We start from the raw sequence: 22,119 nt of genomic DNA, 5'->3' as shown, positions 1-22,119 counted from the left end.
TTCTTACTCCGGTCTAATTTGCCCATAAGATTTTGCTTGCTAAATTTTTATTATCTTAATTTGTATAGTTTAGTTTTAAAGTCACAGCTTAATTGGAAATAAATGTAAACTTCATTAATTCTGTGCTTAATAAAGTATTTATCTTTTAAGTATCTAGACTATTTGCTGCTTCAATTTACTTGTCTCACCATCTAGTATCGTTACTACGGGATTGTTTTTTGTTTCTTTTCAGCCTATTTTATAGCTACTCAAATATATGGCTTCTTGAGCCGAAAACTTTGATTTAACTGAACTTTCAACCATGTTGTACAGTTTCACTGTATTAGCTTCCAATATATATCAATCGTTTGGAATCAGTGAACTACTGATTTTGTGCGTTGTCGTAACACAAAAAGAGATAAAGTACAGCTCTGAGTATCCATTGCTCTTAAAATAATTCTACCTTGAAAATCGGAGTCAAAATTAAAACATTTTTGGTAATAATGTCAGCCAAAAGTCGAACCTCTCTCGTGGAACTATCTGTTTCTTCTGTTTGACTGGTATTAATAGAAACTACCTTTTTGTTGTCATGTATTTACATTTTACTTCTCAGTTACAAGTAAGTGGCAAACTGCACCTATAAAGATTAAATAGGAAAAAGGATTCTTATCTTTAAACTAGGAAGAACTTTAGAAACGAGTCTACTTTTTCTTGTATTATGCACCTATGCACCTGCATTAAAACGTGAGTGACAAACTAAATGAGCAAATAAGCTAAAAAGAAGGACGACGACTCCCATTTTGCCTAAGTTAAGCGAAAGGAGAGGCTCAAAAGTGTACCCTCTTGTTGGTAAACAAGCTCTACTCGCAAAACAATACCAATGTAACCACTGTCAATATTAAAAGGCCTCTTATTTGCTTGTACAAACACAACTTCTGTAAAAGACAAGTTTTCTTTGTTCTATTTGACGTTACAAAACATCTGAAACTAAGCTATGACCGTCTCCACGAATACAATTTACATTTCACAAGTTGTATAGTCACAGAATTAATAAGATAAACACCGTTATACATTGAGTACTAAAACGGTTCTTTTATATTGTGAGTAAATATCTAAATCAATTAAATAACTAGCTTAGCCGGCTATAAATTCCATTTTAAAAAAACCATACAGGGGTTAACTTAACGTATGAGAACTTCTTGGCAAATGCACTGTAACATTTGGCTTATCTTGAAACTAAATCGTTCAGTAAAACTAATACTGCCCACTGATCGTACGCACTTGTTGGAACTTTGGACATTATGAATACACATGGCTTTCATTAATCCCTGCTTGAATCTTTTTCCACGCACAAGGTACCTCCAAGCACCTGCAAAATGAAGTTCGTTCGTGGAATTAGTTTATAGTAACACGTTATTGAATCATTAATTTTCTAACAAATTAACTCAGTCACCAACCAAACAACCAAACAACTAACATGAACTCGCCAAATCACCAACCAACCAATCTATTATTCGTTCGTTCGTTCGGATGGTCGGTCGGTTAGTTATTTTAGTAATTGTTAATTAGTTAAGTTATGTGTGCCCTACCTGTCTGCCTGCCTGCCTACCTGTTTGTCTGTCAAGTAATAAGACTAAATTTTAAGTAAACATTTGTCCTGCCTCATGATTAACTTAACCCTGTTTTGCCAGACGGGGTTCAGGGGTATTAAATAGATATATTTTTACTTCTCTTAGTTATAAATATTTTATTGTGTCTCTGTCACACACCTCATGTTATCCTCTCTCTCACTCGATCCACGATTTTCCTGGCCAATTCTAGAGCCTTCAGCGCATGTTCAGCAGAGTAAACGTCATTCGGGACCTTGGGGTATTGTGAGCGTATTTGGTCAGGATACCTCATCCTTGTGGAACTTCCCAATAGGTATTCCAGTTCTCTTGCTGACTCCATCAACTCAGAATCATCCAAGCCGAGAGCAAATACCAATCAAGTTGTGATCATTCTTCTTCTGGTTTGCATCTGCCATGTACTGGGCAGCTTTCAAAGATTTTTCTGCTGCCTAAATAACAGTTACCAAAATGGTGAGACGCGAAGACCCAATTTATTAATATTTCTTTCTTTGAAAGACGCAAATCAAAAGGAATCGACAGGCGACACGGGGGGAGAAAAAAAAAATAAAAAAAAAAAAAAATTTTTTTTAATCCCGACCGAAAAAAAAAAAAAGAAAAAAGGAAAAAGCAATTTTTAAAATTTTGCAACAAAAAAACCAATTGTAAGAAAAATAAGTTTGTAGACCTTCTGGATAAGATTGGCAAAACATTTTTAATATTAAACCTAATGAAAAATTTGTTTTGTTACGTTTAAAAAAATATAGATGTGTTATAATCTTTTACGTGCCTTTTTTTTACCGACCAACGCTCTTTTCGATTTAGAAAAATGCTTATGAGCAAAAACTCTTGCCCAGCAAACGCAATGGAATGTTGTTTATGGTATAGTTTCCTAAAAAAAAATGGCAATATTTTTACCTAAAGGACGTCTACGTTCTACGGTCACGACTATTGAGGTGGGCTAGGGATAAAGCCTCTTTATCGAAGACATAACAATAAAACAAATCAGTGGTCACAGATCGGTATACAGTAAAACCCCGCGGATAAGAACCTAACATTTAAGAACCTGTTAGTCTGAAATTCCATTTTTAAGCACCCTTCACATGGGAACCATTTTAGGTTATAATTCTAAAACAGGTTCTTATTTTCAAAAAAAGAAAAAAATTATCTTCTGTTTTTAAAGAGGAACTTTAACATTTGATCATGTTATGTTGTTTTGTATACAAGATTTATTGGGAATTATAGTGAAGGTTACAGTATAGGTTTGAATCAGATAAAAATAGTATAGTATCTTGCTTAAAAAAGCCTCCAAGAATACTGTTATTGGACATTAAAGACCAGATCATTTAAAAAAATTCTACATGTACTTTATTTCTTGAACAAAAGTTAAGAACCTAATAAAGAACCTAGTTAGCCTAATTTTACACTTAATACCATTTATATAAGAACCTGTTTAGGCTACCTTGAAAAAACCTAGGTTCTTATACGCGGGTTTTTACTGTATTTCATCTTTTGTTATCAGGGATTATGTTGCAAGTACTTGTTGTTAATTAAACAAACAGAAGTCGCGGTTTACCTGGTGGCATTTAAAACAGGCCCACTCATAGGAAGGTCTCAAAGTGGTGTCATTCTCAGCAGCTTTAACGTCAGCTTCTGCTTGTTTTAACCAACGCCTGGCTTCCGTTGGCTGTGGATTCATAGCCGAGAACGTTGGAGGAAAATCGTGCTGGGTTCCGACATCCAATGGAGATTCACATCGGTCATGTTCACGAGAGATGGTTTCCCTATATCCTTGGCGACGCGAGTGATGTTCCCTTGCACGCGCGTCCCAGAGTGAAAAGAAGGTTTCGTGGAAGTTGCACCTGTTACTATCCATTGGATCGTCTCTTTCCAGTCGTTCCATTTCATTCTGTATAAGGTGCCAAACGTCCCTGCAGAGTTCTTCGTCTTCCAAGTTCTTATACGGATGCCATTGCAGATACAGTCGCTTGAAAATCTTTTGTTTGGATATTTCTGGTTGTTTCCATGCTTCTTCCAGTTGCTCAGAAATCTCACTGAATATTTCATGTGCTTTGGCGTCTCTCGGGAGCTGTCTTTCTTGTTCGGATAAAATTGGTGATGAAATTATTGCTTGTAAACAGTGACATTTGTACAAGTCTACAGCATCAACATCCTTAGGTTCTTCATTTGGACCAATGCTAATCTTGTACTTTTTTGTCAAGACAGATGTATTTTCATCAGTCACCTCTTGGACAATCACAGCATAGATGTAGGTAGCATGCCCCTCTTCCATTTGCAGGCTTGGATCGTTCAGCTCATAAGCAACATTATCACCAGGCTCACAAACTTCAAAGGCGTCATTTAACAAGTGATGGTTCTCGATAGGGATGAACGTACCGGGGTCGACATCCACTGTAGCACCACGGAAACCGTCTGTTCGAATATCCATGTTATCTAAAAATGATTTTATCTGGCCTGGGGTACATTGCAGCATTCCAGGAATCAAATATGCCGTCTCTCTGACAAGTCCACCACAAATATTGACAACTACTCTGGACACCAAGGAAATTGTAGATGTCATGTTGTCCACCACAGTCCCAGTGTTTACATATAGCTTGAATGCCTGCTCGTCATTAGCAGTCACAACTGTATCCAAGAAGTATGAAACTTCAGCTTCACTCTCTGAGACGGGATCACCGTTGCAAAAAAGGGTGGTTGTAAGATTTTCGACAGCAATCATTTCGGTCTTCTGTAGCCGTCGCTCGATAACTGCAATCAAGTCTTCATCAAAATCATTTTCCTCGCAGTTCTCGTGACAAATCAGTCTCACAACTCCACGACTAAACCGTGCAGAAGAAAGCTGCTGCTTCAGAAAATTGAAGGGTCCAGATTTCACCATGACTACATCATGTGAAGAGCTCAATGTCTCTTTCACTACAGCAGATAGCATACATGGCTGTAAAGCTGAAGGTAATTTCATCACTAGGTCTTTAAAGTTTGTCTTAAGAGATTTGCAAGTCACACCTATCGAGGCAAGGTCAACAAGAAAAAGATGGTCAAGGTGTTTAATCCTTTTACGCAAGCTGGGTGCATCGTCAAAAATCAGCATTTCTGACTTGTACAGTGAGACATGAGTGGCGCACGTTGTACCATCCGAAGAAGTATTCTCCAAGGACTCCACAGGCAGGTACAAGTCAGAAAGACTTGAAAGGTCTTCATTGCTCTCCTGTAACCTATTGAAAAGCCCTTTCACTGCTTTGAAACACTTTCTAATATCAATGGGGTTTAGTCCCAGTCCATGGCATTCCTCATGAAGCATCTTTAACACCATAGCGTAGTGCCTGGCTGTAACAACCGTGGAGCACCCTAAGCTTTCAAACAAAGTCTGGTGAATGCCAAACTGTGGTGGAGCTCTATAGAGGAAGGGCTTAATTTCAAGATCTTCGTACAATTCAAAGACTGCTTGCTTGGGCCAAATAAACTTTCTTCCGCCCTCAACTAGAATACAAGGTGTATCTGCTAGGTGCTTTGTTGCCTCGGCTGTTTGGTTTCTCTCCAGAAATGTATAGATGCAGCTCATGACATCCATTATTGTGCGAAGATTTTCATCTGAAAGCTTTTTCCCCCTTTCTTCGCTTGCAAGATGGAAGCAGATCTTTTGGCAGTGAGCAACTACCATATCTACAGACGGAACGTCATGAATTTTCAGTTGGGAACAGAAAGCACTACAATATTCGCCACAATCCCCACCGTCAGGGCATCCCAACTGCCACTGATTATTTTTAGGGTCTGCCCAGCTGGGAAGCAAATGTGCTCCCGTCCAAACAATTTCAGCGTGATCGACTGAAACAGCACCTTTAAATGCTATATAGGGAATTTGGCCATCCTTCATTTCTCCAAAGGGTGGATAGAGTTCTTGCAGGTCTTGGATAACAGGATCTGCGGCAACAAAAGGAACATCACGAACGACTTTGAGAAGACCTTCATTCACCACATTGTCTCGAGAGAAGAGGTGGTGCACAAGAACTTGAGACCTCTTGTATCTATCTTCAGTTCGCATTGCAGAAGCTTCATATGCGACTTGTCTAGCGAAGCTTTGGAAATCGTCTTGCGAAACATCTTGAATCAGGCCTATCGTTTCCAAAAACTGCAACCATTCTTCAGTTTTGAAAGGCTCTGGTGGAAACTTATCTTCAGATAGCATGAAACTGAAAACAGTATTGCGGGGATCGTAGAAACTTGACGCAGTCGTCATCGTGCCACCCTTGGTTGGAATGAACTCGACTATCTTTAAATAGTCTAAAAGTCTTTGCCTCTCGATCTGTTCTGCGTCCTGTTGGGTTGCATTTGATAAAGACGTAAAATGATGAACGTATTTAATATGGGCCAACTTTCCCTTATGACTCAAATGCTGAAAACATTTGAAGACAAAGTTGAGATACGCGTCAACGAGACATACACATTCAACATCCAAGAATTCATAAAGGTCTGACAAGCTTGGGTCCGATTTCAAAAACAAGCAGTCAAGTAGTGATTCGACAATATCCATCTCCTCTTTAGGTAATTCATCAGGTATGATGCAGGGTCTACGATCGTCGAGCTTTGCAAGGACACCTCTTGACGTAGGATAAAATGGGAGCTTCTTTAAGATCTCCTTGTCAACGTCTGTGAGAACTTGCACGTTGCGACCAAAGTACTTTAAAATAGCTGTTGCATCCGAGGAAGCCAATTTCTCTTGAATAGAAAGAGGATTCGTTTCCATTCTCTGTTTAAGTGCCATAAGAATGGACTTTGGCGCCTGGAGAGAAGCTACGAGATTACGTACAAAATGGTAGGAATCTTTTTTGGTGAAGGATGTCGTGCCAAAGTTTATAGTTGTTATTACAACTTCGTCTACCTCGGGCAAGCCCAAAGATTTTATAACATTGACCAGTTTCCAATCTGATTTACCACAATCATGAAAATCGACAACAGATTCCGCTACATCAAGGGGCACCAAGAAATGATCTACAACTGTTTGCTTGTTCCCAACACTGTCCAAAGAGCAAGCTGGGGAGCTTTTCATCTGGATCGCTGGAAGAAGGCTCCATTCAGACAGTGGCGAGAGCAGCTCACGAACAAATACTTCTGCACATTCTTCACTAATCTCTGATTTCTTCATGGCATCCTTGGAAAACTCATGTAGGAAGCTCCAAACTCTGTATATCCAGCTGCGACTTGGCAAGGTAGCAGGGGCGCTATCTGGATACCATTTGACGTAGTTATCTTTGCTGAGATAGTCGTGAGGCAGGGTTTTGTGTAAGTGAGAGGCGAACAGTTTTACATCTAATGGTTGGAAAACGGAAGTCTTCCCGCAAGCGATGCTGCCAAAAATTTCGCCACGAACTTCATGGTGAACAAAACTGGACGGAGAACGTGGCAAAATATCTTGATAGGGACTCAGACATATTGGATTACTTTCGCTGAAGGTGTTCAAGTACTTATCTTGAGTAAGTAGTAATGGAAGTCCAGAGAGATTCTCCAAGAAGTTTTCCTCATCTTTGCAGTACTTGAGGACACGGATCACACCTTGGTGATTCTTGAATGGTGTCATGTGAACAGGACATGGAATCTTTCCAATATTGCAAAGCGCTCCAGGATTACTAAAGGACTTGTAGAAATCCATAACAGCGGAAGGTGAAATGCATAAGACTTCTACTCCTGCTTGTCGAAGCGAATCAAAGGTGTCCATTGAAAATGCCGCTAGGTTTAAACCAGTTTTGAGCAGGGTTTCTTCAAAGTTGGACTTCCGTTTCACCCTGTTTTCTTCTCTACGTTTTCTTTTTTCTTCCTCTTCTTTACTTTCAGGTTTACATCGCCTGGGTGGTTTGGCAAAACAACCTTTTGTTTCGAGGTTGTTGAAGTAAATTTTATCTTCTCCGGTACCCGTCGGTGGAAACCACGCTACTTGGACTCTCTCAGAACTGGAGGATTGTTCACGGTGGCAGCTAGAACTTTCTCTCATGTTTCTCACTAATGGGATCAAGCGCATTCTCTTCTTGCTCATTTCTTGGTAGACTGTATCAACCAATGTCTTCCAATGTGGATCTTGAATGGGGTACCTTGGAAAAAGCTCTTCATATGTACGTAATTTTCGTACGATTATACCTCTGCAATTCAGATCACAAGATTCAGCACGACCATGTCCGATTGGTAGTTGGAGAAACGCACGAACTTTGTCCAGTAGCATCAGATAGCATGACGCAATAACGTCGCGCACCAAAGCACCATTCCAATCGGTCCTGTAGCCGCCTTTTTCATCCCGCCACAAATTTCGTCTTGCCTCATGGTCTAATGCGAAGTGCCCATTGATGTTAACTGGCAAACCAGTTCCAAAAGGAAGTGGAAGAAAGCGGTACGCTTTGTTTTTCGTTTCCAATTGCTCCCTTGAGATTGTGCTCTTTAGAGGGCATGCGACACCACCACGAGGAAGCATCCCCAACTGATGTTTTTTAAAGGCATCAACAATACTCTTTTCAACTGATTTCTCAAAGCCAACCTGTTGAACAATTAACCACCTTTCCTCTCTGCCAAAGGTGTCTCTCAACGTCATTGAATACACACACTTTTGGACCTTTATGCTTGTGGGTAGAATGTTGTCGTTTCCTTTCGCTTGGTTCGCGATCTCCTTGATATAGTCAGCAAATGCTTGCCTCTTTCGGTCGTCTTCTTGGGACAATAGCACTTCAACAGAGTATGTATCTTTCCGGTCCCCAGTTTGCTCATCTATTTCACAAAGGCTAATCTTCTTCACATTATTAACGAAAAGGAGAACTTCGAACAGCTCTTTCTTCAGGTCCTCCATCATCTGATCTAACTTCTCCACCGTTACCACCTCAGGCGATATTTTAGAAATTTCAGCCATTTGCTCAGTTCTTAAGGGAAACCTAAACATTGTTGCATTCTGGATGGAAAAATGGTCCTCGAGATAACAAGGGAAGACATCGGGGAACTTTCTACTCATCTTCCTGATGTCTTCATACTTTCTTCCGGGGTTTTTATCGGTTGTTTTAGGAACATATTTGCAATGCGGATCAAATACGCACAACACATCTCCAATTCCTTCGCCCCTTGATACAAATGACGGCACATCAGTCAAGTGGTAGACAGCATTGAAGCCGACACCATACTGGCCGGTCTTGTTTGGATCATCGCCCTTACTACCCTCACCAAGGTTCTGTATTCCTTCGATATCTGCATTGGTGAATGGCTTGTTGTTGTACACACACAATGCGGGGCCTTGCAGTGATTTCCAGCTGTCGTTAGGTACTTTTTGATGAGGATGGGATCTGGGATCTTTTATGAAACAAATCTCAGTTGCTTGTGCATCATCTGCATTTTGAAGAAGCTCCTTCAAGATGTCCTTCTCACATGGGTAGCCTGCTAGAATATGTTTCAGACGGGTTGTGAGTTTCTCCCGTTGTCCATAGGGAATGCCAGAGTCGTGATCTTGCAACGCTTCATCTCGTCGCGTTTTGACACCCAACTGGGTACACGTTGGCCAAGGAATTTTTTCATAGGCAAATTGCACACTTGCATCATCATCATCGTCTTCTTCCATCCATGGGCAGTCCTTAATGCAAAGCTGAGATACTTGTCGCATTACTTTTGTAGATGAAGGAAGACAAATAGATCCCCATTTGTCTTGTACTGTAGAACGATCGTCATTTGATTGTTCCAACGTCTCCCCAAGTTGAAGCGCCATATTCACCGTTACCTCTAGGGTGTGCTCATCGAGCTGCATCTCGCCGAATTGTAGAGCTACTTGTTGAAGACTTGAAATGTAATCTTTCTCCTCAAACTGCTCTCTAACACCAGCAAGTTTCATGAGTTTGGAACAAGTATCGGCAAGGCATTCCGGAAGCCTATACAGGTATGGGGAGCAGTCTACATTTAATTCCAGGGCTACCTGGTCTGCAGAAAGAAACCTCTTCCCTGCAAGGATGAATTTCTTTTCAAGTAAAAATTGCTTTATTTCTGCGCTGTGACTGGTCATCATTTTCTGTAGGAAGGAATATGCCTTTGTGCAGACACAGTTTACCTCGTCATAACCTTTCAGATCAAGTGAATCAATGTTACTAGATATGGCTTTCTCGAGTTGGTCCATCACATGCTGTATAGTGACAGCCTTGTTTCGCAGCTTCAACAACTCTTTCACCTTTTCGGAGATCTCTATGTCAACAAGCGGCTCAGTACAACACACTAGATACTTGTCCTCCATTAGAAAGACATCTTTTGGTGCGACCAGAAACTTTCTTCTACTTTGAAATTCTTCACCTTTCCAGTTAAGAGGGAAGTTCTTTGGTTTCCTGAGAACTGGAAGAAATTTAGCGTTTACAAGGCGTGTCTTGATGGGATCTGTAGGGCCCTTTCCTTTTCCTTGTTTTTTCATTTTCATTTCCATAAATGATAGCAACGCCTTCACGCGCTTAACTGCTGCTTTACTGTCAACTGCATTTATCCTGTCGATACTCTCTGCCCTCTCTGCAACATCTTTCCAAGGTAAATCATCTGACACCATTCCTAGTTGCTCAAGTTTCGTCAATCGTTGAAGACTGAGAAAGGTATTATCAGTTCCAGAAGGAAACCTTCCATCGTCAGGGCAAAATAAAGACGATGCTCTTCTCTTTGGGTTAACAAGGTGGTCAGGACGCTTCAGAGTTTCCCCACAGGGTGATGCTGGAATACATGCATGTGTCTTCATCACTTCATTAAAATCTTGGCTGTTGTCATCCAACACATGCAGCACCAGAACATCTCTCAAGTCTGAACGAACATTCAAAATGTTTGGAAAGAACAGCTCATGAAAAAATCGACTCTTGTCGTATGTTCTAGCTTGAATTGCTTGCCACAAACCACAATCAATAAAAGACTGGAACACATCTGCTGGCAAATCGATAACCACTTCGTCTTCCTTAGCCAACGTCTTAAACACTTCAAATGAAGTGTCTCCTATTTGAGGCTCCATGCGGAACTCTGGCTCAAGGAAGACCACTTGACCTATGCCGACCCATACTTTTCCATCTGAGAAAAGAGCATGATGTCCACCAGCAAGTTGTTTGTAGAAAGACTTCAAAATGGGCCAACAGTCTCGATTTACCTCACCAGACTTTGGCCATAATGAATGAAACTTATACGAGCCGTCAGCAGGAGCTAATGACTTCACATCTTCAAGGAGACAAAGATATGCGGACAAAATGGAGTCTTGCATAAGCGCATTATTCCAGTCCAAGCCATAGCACTTCTTGTCGTCTTCAAGTTTCACCTGCAAGTGGCGTCTGTTAGCAGCGACTGCGAAAGCTCCATTTATGTGTAATGGGAGGCCACTATGGATTGGAAGTGGAAGATAACAGAAGATGACGCCATTAGGGGTAGGTCTGTCATCATTAACCACAGCAGGTAATGGCAAAAATGTGTTATTTTCGGTTGGAACCAAACGAACAGCTACTCCTCCCGATGCAAGAAGGCTTTCGTCGTTTTTTGCAAACTGCATTGCTTGCCCATTGCCTACTGCGGACACAACAAGCCACGTCACGTGCTCCTGAACATAGCGCTCCTCAACGTTGAAGAATGTCAAGCCTTGTTTGGTGAAACTACAATCGATGTCAACTGTGATCGAACATTCTGGAAATTCACTTGGGTCGACTCTGTCATATCTTGCGTCTCTTGCGACCTTCGATGACGCTTGAAGAAAGTTACACTGCTTCAGGAGACTCTGCTGTGCAGCATTCAATTTCTTTGCTGTAACAGGTAATGTCACGGGGTAATGTAATTCTCGTAGTATTCCTACTTGTGACATTGATTTCTCGACCTCAAACAACAATGCTGGCTGTGAATGTTGGCTTGACGTTCTTGGCAATTTGTAAACTCCCACACGGAAAATATTTTGTGTGAAAAGAAGCAACGATTTTGCCCTATGGAGGAGCATTTGTAACAATTCTCGCATTTCGTGGTCATCGTAATACAGCTTCTTTATTTCACTTCTTATGGCTTGCTCTCGCGTCCTCAACGGAAATCGAAAAAGTGTTCCGTCAAATGAGTTGTCTTCTTTATCCAGATGCAAATCGCAGCCAAAGACTCCATTGAACGGTTTGAACTGATTTACAAAGCTGCGAAGCTTCCTAACATCTTTGTTGAGATCAATCTTCAGTCCTGGTCTTCTGTTTTTTCTGATGGCCTTTCCGAGGTATGACTTGTGAGGATCAAAAACCACAAAATAGTTCCTACTTAAAAGCATGGGCACATCTGTCAAATTGTACACTGCATTGAAGCCAAGTCCAAACCTGCCAATCTTTTCAGTATCATGCTCTTTTGTTGCTTCATTCAGTTTTGAAATGTTCTCGAAGTCTTTATCATTGAATTTAGCGTCATTGTAGACCCACAACGCAGGACCTTGACAACCTTTCATACCTTCGTCAATCAAACAGGTCATGGCATCCTCGTTTGTTCTTTCATCATACAGAAATCTGACTTCCGTGGCACCGGCATCGTCCGCGTTTTGAACAAGCTCTTTCAGGACTGAAAATCCATCCGTGTAATCCTCCAAAAGTCGGCTTAGTCGAGTAGTAAGGCTTTCTTCCTGTCCAAACTCTTCTCCTATGGAGTTTTCATCTGCGTCTAGCATTCGATTAGTGAGAGTTGGAACACCAAGGCGCTCAGCAGTACTGTTGGGAACATTGGGGTGCACATAGAAGTAATCCATGTCATCGTTTCCTTCTCTCTTCAGCCACTCGCGTTCACAGAACATGCAGCAGCTCTCCACTGGTTCAAGCCTGACATATGAGTTGTCTCTGATATGCGTTGGAAAGACAATCTGCGCTTGGATTTCGTTGGACAACTGCTCGTTTGCCAACTCATTCAGGATGTTGACTGACAACTGGAGATCGTGCTTTACTTCTGAAGCGCTGAACACGGCACTTTTATCGTCATACTTCTCCTTTATGATGGTAAGGACTTGAACCAAAACAGTTGGATCGCTTTGTTCTTTCATACCAAAACGGTAAAACAGGCCAGAGTACTTCATCATGTCAGAAGGAAGAGAACGTATGTAGGGCGTTAGATCAATGTGTGGCTTTCTGGACAGCACATGGTTGGGTGAGGAAAAGCCATCGCCATTCCATACCCAGTCAAACTCGTTCAACCAGTCAAATGCACCATTAACATCAGTGTTGTTTGCTTGGCTCAGGAACAGGTAAATCTCGTTTACCACAACCATGAAAAACGGTTTTTCTTCTTTTGAGTACGACCTGATCACAGTCTGCAAATGTTGTACGACTTGGAAGACATTGGGTTGGTTTTGCCAGCCAAAGTACTCTGAAATTTGACTTGACGTTTCCATCTCTACAACAGGCATAACCGTTCCAATGAGGTTTGCAAAATGGTGACTCTTCAATTCAGTTGGCTTGAAAAAGCGTTTGTCTTCTTCGTTTGTGTCCCACCATGGCAGTCCCGGGGGGTAGTTAGGGGGCCTCTCTTGCAACCTTGAAACCCACGGAATGTCTCTCAATAACACTCCTAGCTGTTTTCCATTGACTGACTTCATCAATATCTGGGGATTGTCATCGAGAAAGTGCAAGATTTCCTTCGATTTCTTCTCTGCAGTTGGAAGGTCAGTAAGCCTGCTTACTAAAGTGGCACTTTGGTATAGATCGCAAACAGTGATGTTACGCTCGCTTTTCATTCCAAGTTCTACTAACATGACAAGTAGGGAAGGTTTGGTGTACGTGGCGGTAGGAAAAACATTTTGATTGGCAAATATTTTCCTCAGGGTTACGTTTCTGGGGTCAAAGAGGTCTGATGCCCTTGCACGCCCTCTTTGTTTGGAGACAAACGACAAGGCCTCTAAATTCCGTTTGAACGTGGCATTTCTACGGATGTCACTTGCGTAGCGTTCCAGCACATAAGTCATGAGTTGGTCAATCTGCTCTCCAGAGTACCTTCCTCGTTGTATATCTGGAAATACCATTTCGCAAAGAAATTCAGTGGGCTTTAGAATCTTGACGTCTAGGAGAAGAGCTAAATTCTTGGAATCTTGTTGAGTAATGTCAATCAGCTCTCGTAGTGGGGAAACTGGAAGAGTTTCATCAGGCACTGCATATAGACCTTTCTCTTTTGACACGAACGTTTTTGACAAAGTCTCGAAAATGGGAAGGGAACACAAAAGATTGTACTCTGCGGACCCTACGCGTCTAACACTGGCCAAAAATGATCGCAACAGGCGCTTTTCGTTTGTTGATAAAACCTGGCGTACAATTTCTGAAAACGTTCCAGTTTTCATCTGGTTAGAGGAAACCACCATTGCGCGTAAAACGCCTTGTGATGTCGGCGGATTTACAAACGTCCACAAAACAGCGGGATGGTGGCTTAGAAAGGCGGGATAATCATTCATGACAATCAAACCAAGCTTCACTAACACACTCGTCAATTCGTCATCAAGACAATCATCATTTAGGCTTTTGACAACTACTCTTGAGGGGTAGCAGAGTCGCGTCAATGTTACAGGTGTCTGTGCCATGCTGAGTGGAATCAACGGTAGCTGTCCAAGGCTCAGAATATCTTCCGCTGTGGTGAAATGTTCTTGTAGGTATTTCCACACGACCTTGATCCAGTCTCTTGGAGGATGGTTATGGTTACTGTTATCGGGGTACCACGAAACGATGCTGCCCTTATTCCACTCAGACGGCAAGGCTTCTTGAAGAAGAGTTGGTACATCCTCTTGACAAAGGAGACGTAATTGTGTGACCTCTATGAAACAAACATAACAACATCGAATGTCTTCTTTAAAAACACAAAAATTGCATTTTTTTTCGAAAGAATTCGTGGTGCATGACAATAACAGAAACTCTTCTAACAATTTCTTTTTACAAAAACATAAGAACTGAATGAAGTGAAGAAAATTGGCTGGACAGCATGACTCGCAAGCTCCTATTACATTTGGTGATCTATTCATAGGTGTACATGTATAGTTGTTTTGCTTTCCACTTCTGCATGCGTCGTAAATATATCATTTCTTATGGTCATTTTTACAGGAAACGAATGACGGGCAAGTTAGGGTAAACATCTCCACCAACCCAAAAGTTCTTACCTTGCTCTGCTGCGTCTTTCAGCATCTTAATTATCTCCACACCGATTTTGCCATCCAGGAAACGGCCTTCTAGAGCCGGAAAAAGTTCTCGTGGATGCTCGGGCGAGCAGATATAGATTCGCCTCTCCCGCTTTGAAAATGTTGTAAAGACACCATTGGAGAGAGGCAATAACTCCAAGTCACAAAGTACGACAAATTTGCGATCTTTTAGACAAAACTGAAGAAGCAACAGTTTGTCTCGCCTGTTAAGGTTCTTGTAACAGGAAGGCACTTGCTTCAATATTGCCCTTGTTAGACTAGGTGTGATATTCTGTACGGCTGAATAGCAAGCAATGGCGTCCATGACGTGACTGGGTACTGAGACAACTGGTACATCAACTGCTAGTAACACTCGTTGAAGCAGCTCCTTGGGTTCATTTTCCGGCAGTCGATCAAAAACTACTTGTTTCACTGTCAGCCAGTGCCCATCGCTTGCATGGGTATAAACAACTTCCTTCTTTAGTAGAAACTGAAACAATGGCTCTGTTACCTTTTCCCACTTCTGGTCAATACAACGGATATCTGGCCACGCTCTGAAAGACAAAAATACGCATATAACTTTAGCTGCCTGTTTCGCAATACCAATATAGAGTCAAACCTTTATTAGGTGGTCACTCTTGGGAATTGGTTGGGTTAATACAGGTTAACCGTTCACACCACAAACACCAGGGGAACTGGTTTACAGGAGTCCTCATTCAAGATGACTATATGACATCGATCATTAATCTCGGTAATCTCCAAATCATTAGCAAAACTTCCAGACGTTTGCAGTGAACTCCAATAACAGTAATTTTGCTTTGTTGTTAATTTTCTCAAACATACGTTTATCATTTTGAGTGACCGTAGTAGTAAAAGGTGGCGAAGGCATCCGCTTGATAGAGCTGACTGCTGAATCAAGATGGTAAAACTATATTAACAGTGCCATGCAATTTCAGGGACAACTGACAACTAACAGCTAGGAGGGCTACTATTTTAGCTTTGCAACTTAATACAGGTTCGACTCTACTAAACTCAAAAAAAAAGCACTGGACGCTTTAAAAAAAAATAAAAAAACCATACCCAGTAAGAACGATATTTCTTGTAATCATGTAACTTCGCGTTTATAAGAACACGACCGATATAAATAGATTTCATCGTAACAGAAACTCCTGAAATAGTAAAACCACGTACACACATCTCCTTATAACATCTCTCATGATCGCGAAATTTACAACTTAAAATTTAAACATTCCATCGCCAACTTCTTAAAGCCGATAACGACAAATATATTTTATCACTAGAAAAAAAAAACTTTGCTTATCTTAGTTCAAGACCATGCAAGACCAAATAGTTGCCCTGATAATATACCTGTAACCAAATAGCACTTACTTGTAGATCGATGTCCTGGGTATGGAAAAGGACTTCTCGTTAATGGCTTTCAAAATCATCGTGGCATACGCTCTGGGTATGGCCTCCTCTAGAAGACACTTGTTCCACAACAGCGACTTGTCAGTCAGTTGCCGGCCAATCATCTCCCGATCTTCTTGATCCGCGTTTGGAGATTTGATGTAACGTCTGTTCTGGCTCAAAGCGAAGAAGCCGTTAACGTGCACTGGCAAACCTGTCAGGCTCTTCTTCTGTACCGGCAATGGTAGAAAACAAAATACGTGGCCTTTGATGTCGGGTGTCTGCAGTTTGGGACCTGTTGGCAATGCCATGGCAACACCAACCGTGGGTAGATAGTTTAGCTCTTTATCTGTCATTAGCCTCTTGAACCTCATAGAAACCTCCGCTCCACAAAAATAATTCGTAACGAGGAAGGAATGCTGCTTCACAGTGTCACCAAAGAGTGAGTCGAACTTGACTGTCTCTATTGTGATTGGGTACGTCACTGTCACAGATTCTGTCATCAGCTTTCCAGGTGTAATCTTTGCACGAAACTCCTTCCTCTTCGCGCGAACTGTTTGGAGGCTTTTGTCGGCAATTTTAACTTGGAAGACTCTTTCAGGGTCGGACTGCGACTCTTCTCTGACATAAAGCTCAATCGATTCCAGGTGTTGGAGAAACAAGAGTACCAAATGAGCGTCAGCCTCAAAACTTTCAAACAGCGTGTCCATCTTCTCAGCCGAGTACAGTGTCCCTGACAAGTCGGAAGGTTCGGTCCTAAAGGGAAAACGGAACAGGGTACCATCGTAAAATCCCTGGGAAAACACCTCACCAGTACAGTCAAAGATTTCCTTGTAAGGAAGGAACTGGTCTGAAATCTTGTCCATCTCTGCGCGGTCTTCATGAAGTCGCCAATGTTTTCCTGTCCGTCTGTGGTACTTGTCAGAAAAGTGAACACCATGAGGGTCAATGAAGCCAATTTGAGAATCGCTGAGCAAACTTGGTAAATCTGTGCCGGAGAGAAAAAAGTACCAAAGAAACTGAGTATTCGATAGACAAAGTTTTCTTAACTGGTACCATTTCATAACAATAGTTTCACTTTACAAAAATACATCAAAATACACGACAACTGCATTCATTAAAGGAAGACATGAGTTGCCAACTTTGCTCTTTTCAGTAACGTTGCAAACCTTGTCGAACCTTGCCAGCTCTGCCTCCAATCAAGAGGTTGTTTATGCGTACAATCATCCCATAATTAAGATCAGCGGATTGTCTGGGTTGCTCAAATTCAAGTGATTTGATATTCGATGTCTAGAAATTCCTCCGCGGCAAATATTCTCGAGGGCCGGGTTGTTCGAAAGCCGACTAATGCTAATCTATCGTTAAAATTCAATCGAGGTTTCTAATTTCCCTTGCAAAACAGTGTTTTTTTCAGCTGATGTTTTGTAAAGTTTCGAGATTAAACAAATACAAACAAACAAAATAAAACCATTTATCAAAACAGCCAAAAAAATTCTTAAGTTGGTAGCATTGACACACTAACCAAAAAGGGAATATAAAACTAAAGCATGAAAGAAAAAATATACACAAAACCTCACAAAGAGGTTACAAAACTGAAATGAAAATTCGCGCTAATCCTGGATTAGTGTAATATCGTGCTTTGAACAACCGGGCACAGATGTAAACTCCTTCACAAACTCATTAACAAAGGAAGGATATTTTACCACTTTGTGACGGTTCATTAATGAGAAGTTTACTTGGCGTACCTGTCATATGAAATACAGACTTGAATCCTAAACCAAACCGACCGACTTTCATTGGATCTTCCACTTTAATGCTATCACAGACCAGCCGAATACCCCTCCAGTCCTCTTTAGTAAACCGTGCGTTGTTGTAGGAGTAAAGTGCTGGACCCTGTTTGACAATATAAAAAATGACATATGAAGCAGCTTTGTTTGCCTCCTCAAAGAGATCGTTAAACATGTTTTGTTGATTTTTTCATTGCCTTTTATAGCACAAGACAAAGGCTTAAATGCAATCATATCTACAGTATCTGCACTTTCAATAAATAAAATAAAATGGGCCTTACTGATCTGCCTTTCAGACACAAGGGAAAACCATTTTTGCTTCGTTGAAGAATTCTTTAGTATAAACAAAGGCAGCGAATGGATTGGTTTACCTGAAACTGTGCGAGGTCCTCATCAAAAAGATGAGCTGTACCATAGCTGTGTTTGTCGTGCAAGAACTTGACGTGACTTGCATTAGCGTCCTCTGCATTTTGAATCAGCTCCTACACACGAGAGACATTAATGATAAATAATGGTGAAAGTATCTACTACTGGTAGAATATTTATTTTTTGTTATGTTTAACAACAGTTTGGTAGATAATAGACACCGATATACATTGTGATCTCATCTCTTTCACTTGTATCCAGAAAAAACAGAAATCAGTACTCGTGTGTAGGGAGTCAAACCCTTCCAAAACCGAAACAAGAATTATCCTTAAATATTGATTTTGTTCCGGTTGTCTTTTTCGTTCTCTGTTTATCACTAAAAAGCTATTTTCAGGGAGATGTCAATAAAGTTTGTATTGTATTGTACTCCACTGCATTGTACTATACTATACTGTACTGTATTGTATTGTACTGGTTTGTTTGTTTGTTTTTTATTGTTCTTCGATCTTTCTTCCACGAACCATATAGGAACCATGCATTTCTAAACTGAGCAAATAACCGTAAAAAGTCATTTTCCTTTCAATATCAGTGTCTTTTTTTTAAAAAAAAGGAGGTTTTACCTTTAGTATCTGCCCATCGTCTGGGTACTGATCTAGGATGGTCCTCAACTGCTGGATGAGCGATGGCTGAATCAAGTTAAAGTCGTCATCGTTGTCCGCTGAGCAACAAACAAACAGATAGTTTAGAAAATTGTTGATAATCTCCCATTCCAAGATTCAGCTTCTTACACAAACAAAGCAATAGGTGGTTTTCACTGTCACACCACTGTCACGCCGCGAAAGAATAAATCCAAAATTATTGAGTAAAAAAAATCACGAATATTACACAAAACTACTAAATAAACTTTTTGTCCAAGTCTCAGGTCAGTATGTTATTCGGTACCGGAGTTATCCGTCCAAATGTTTCCCGCAAATTTAGAGAGCACAGTATGGAAACGCCATGTTGGAGTCCAACAGGTTGGACTCCAACATGGCCGCCGGAAATCAATTAAAACGTCTGACATTAAATTTTGCTACAAAAAGCGGTCAGAACACCCTCGTGAATAAGTAATTATTCACATGAACACTTCTAGCAAACCCTCAACTGTTCCGATTGTTAAAAATCGCAATATAAGGCATTTTAAAGAGAACGTGACAGCCTTCTGGCGGCCATCTTGGATCTCGTGTGGCGTGAAACTCCGAAATTCAAAATGCTCTATCTTAAAGACGGCGATTGCTATCGAGCTAAAAACCTTGAAAATAATATACATTAAGGACGTCTATAGCCAGTGAAAGATAAAAACTCAGGGGTCTTGCGATTCTGGATTCTAGAATTTTGATGACGTCCCGTAAAAACCAAGACCTTGAAAAAAAAAAAAACTAAATATTCAATCCATATCTAATTCGTCTTTCCAGCTTCAGTATTTTCCTAATCGCCATCTAAATAACTTGTCCTTAGCTATTTCTTTTCTCCCACTCTATCAAACATTAGGTAGGACGATAAAGGGACTAGAAGTGAACTAACAACGGTTAAGAATATACCTACCCATAAGAAAGATGGCCGATTTTCTTCAAATAATAACCACTTGTTTTTTCTTCACCTTGGTAATCATCTAAACACAACAAAAACAACAATCAAAGCTATAACCGAAGCAAAATACATGAAACATTCCAAAAAGCATCCCACCCCCCCCCCACCCCCACTAATTATAAATATCGAAAAGAATATCTATTCTGTGTTCTATAGCTACACATTATTTCGCGACAAATGAAAATAGCATAAATGATAAATTCTACATATTTTTCATTTTTGAGACCGCTATCGCATCCGCATTTCCAAATCTTGTGACCCAGCATTTATATTTGAAAGCGAATGTTTTCGCTCGGATAGCAGGGATCGGCGAAAACGAAAGGGTCAATTATCCGCACAAAATCTGATACGGGACCTAAGCTGCATAACAAATATAAGCTAGATAATAACAACTTTGAAGATTTACGATCTGCCCCGGCAAACAAGAGGTAAAAATACTATCAAAACTGCGTTTTACGTAGCATACATTATTATTAGGCTTACACAATTTTACCAATATCCTAGTAATAAGTTTTTATTGAGCTTCAAGACGGCTTATTTCCGCAATTTCAATTGCGCTGCCTATAAATGGCGCTAATTTAGAATCAATTATCGATGTATTAAAGTCATATGTAACAACCAAGTTAACTTACGTCAGTTATTTATCGTATGAAACATTCCTATTCATTGCAATGTTCTAAAACAACTTAAAATGAATCATGCATCTTCCAATATTACTAAATGAATCATGGCAACAATGTCTGCCAAAATAAAGACCGCTCGGTCAAGAACTTTTCGAGTATTTAAAACCTTTCCTATGCATAAGTATGCACAATAACATATAAAACCCCGGTATAAAACAAGGTGGTAACCACAATATTATTTCACTTTACCTGTTAAGAGAATATAGCAACTAGAAAGGGTTTTTCAGCAAAACGCTTCCGTGGCAGTCTGTACCATGCAGCTGCTTTCTCAGAAACTGAATCAAATTTCCGGGAAATCCGTGTCACGCTGTTAAGCTCCGTAACGCAATGCGCTACTGGGAAATGTGTTTGGTATCGACATTCACACGATAAAGTCCCTTTAATACCCTTCTTCAGATAGTATATTATTTCGCACTGCAACAATCATCGCATCGCATTTAAGATTGGGGATAAAATTCGGCGACCCGACAAGAGTCGCAGTGCAAACTAAGTACATAATGGGAGGGTGGGTGGGTAGGTGAAATTGTACCATCCATAATACCCTCAAACGATATAGACACCCATAACTGACTCCCAAAAATATTCAACAAAACTACCAGCTGGCTCCTTGATAGCACTAAGTATGTTCCCTCCGCCGTCGCACTTGAACAATGTCAATTTATTTATGATTTGTAGTACTCATGATATGCGATGTCGATAATTTATGCAGTGCGAATAGTTAAAGGTTTGCAAACTTCCCTTCTCAAAAGCTTAAATATTACTTCAGTAAATAGTAGCAGTGTTTGTTTCTTTTCAAGATTGCATTTCACTGATATAATTACAAGCATGCGTGACTTGAAACGTGTCACTTCCTTGTTGGCCGAAAACTACACACGAAGAAGGCAACATTTTTTTGGATTTTACTTTTTTTTTCGCAAATTTTTTCGAATGTTACGGTCACCCAAGAGAACATAACTAACATAAATGCATCGGTTCCAATAATTTTCTTTTCTTCAGTGTTTTCTTTCCCAGCGCGCGAGTGAATACAAAAAGCGAATTCATCCAAAGAAAGCTGGCGTATAAAGGTAAATAAACATTTCCACTCGCGCGGCATATCTGTATTTGCATAATTCTACGGTTACATCACGGAAAATACATTTTTTTTTTTAATACCAGTCAACTAAACTAAATTACGAGTGAAATAAGAGCTCTGAAGTTCGGATTGCTGGCGTTAGCTTATATGGACCGATTGTCAGAGCCACAAGTTAGTAACTCGTGATCCCCAGTAAAGATAGGAAAGATAGGCTCGCTTTTTCTGCCGCTACGTGAAACCTCCCACTCGACTCAACCAAGTACGGCAATATGCTCAAATGTCATCAAAAAAATCTGATCTTATATATCATCCTTAATGTTTCTTTCGCCTGGCTAGGCTTTATTGTTTTCATTAATTTAGAAAATCTAGGTGAACTTATGCACATCAATACTGTAATATCGATCGTGCAAATGGCTGAGATTGAAGACTTTTATAAGGGACTGCATGC

At 40.5% G+C, this 22,119-nt stretch overlaps 1 pseudogene across 1 annotated transcript; it reads right to left on the bottom strand.

Annotated features, from left to right (window-relative positions):
• LOC144659403 (sacsin-like) lies at positions 1–20,994 on the bottom strand (annotated as a pseudogene). The gene is made up of 10 exons (XR_013571884.1): positions 20,789–20,994; positions 19,872–19,938; positions 18,908–19,005; positions 18,293–18,403; positions 17,880–18,027; positions 16,117–17,122; positions 14,710–15,281; positions 3,163–14,369; positions 1,749–2,038; positions 1–1,348 (listed from the first exon to the last, which is right to left on the bottom strand). The product of XR_013571884.1 is annotated as a sacsin-like (transcript).
• Between the last annotated feature and the right edge of the window lie 1,125 nt (positions 20,995–22,119).

The sequence above is a fragment of the Oculina patagonica genome, chromosome 7 (assembly GCF_052425735.1).
Source record: "Oculina patagonica isolate OP01 chromosome 7, crgOcupat, whole genome shotgun sequence".
Lineage (NCBI taxonomy): Eukaryota > Metazoa > Cnidaria > Anthozoa > Scleractinia > Oculinidae > Oculina > Oculina patagonica.
This window is presented reverse-complemented; position numbering and strand designations above follow the sequence as displayed.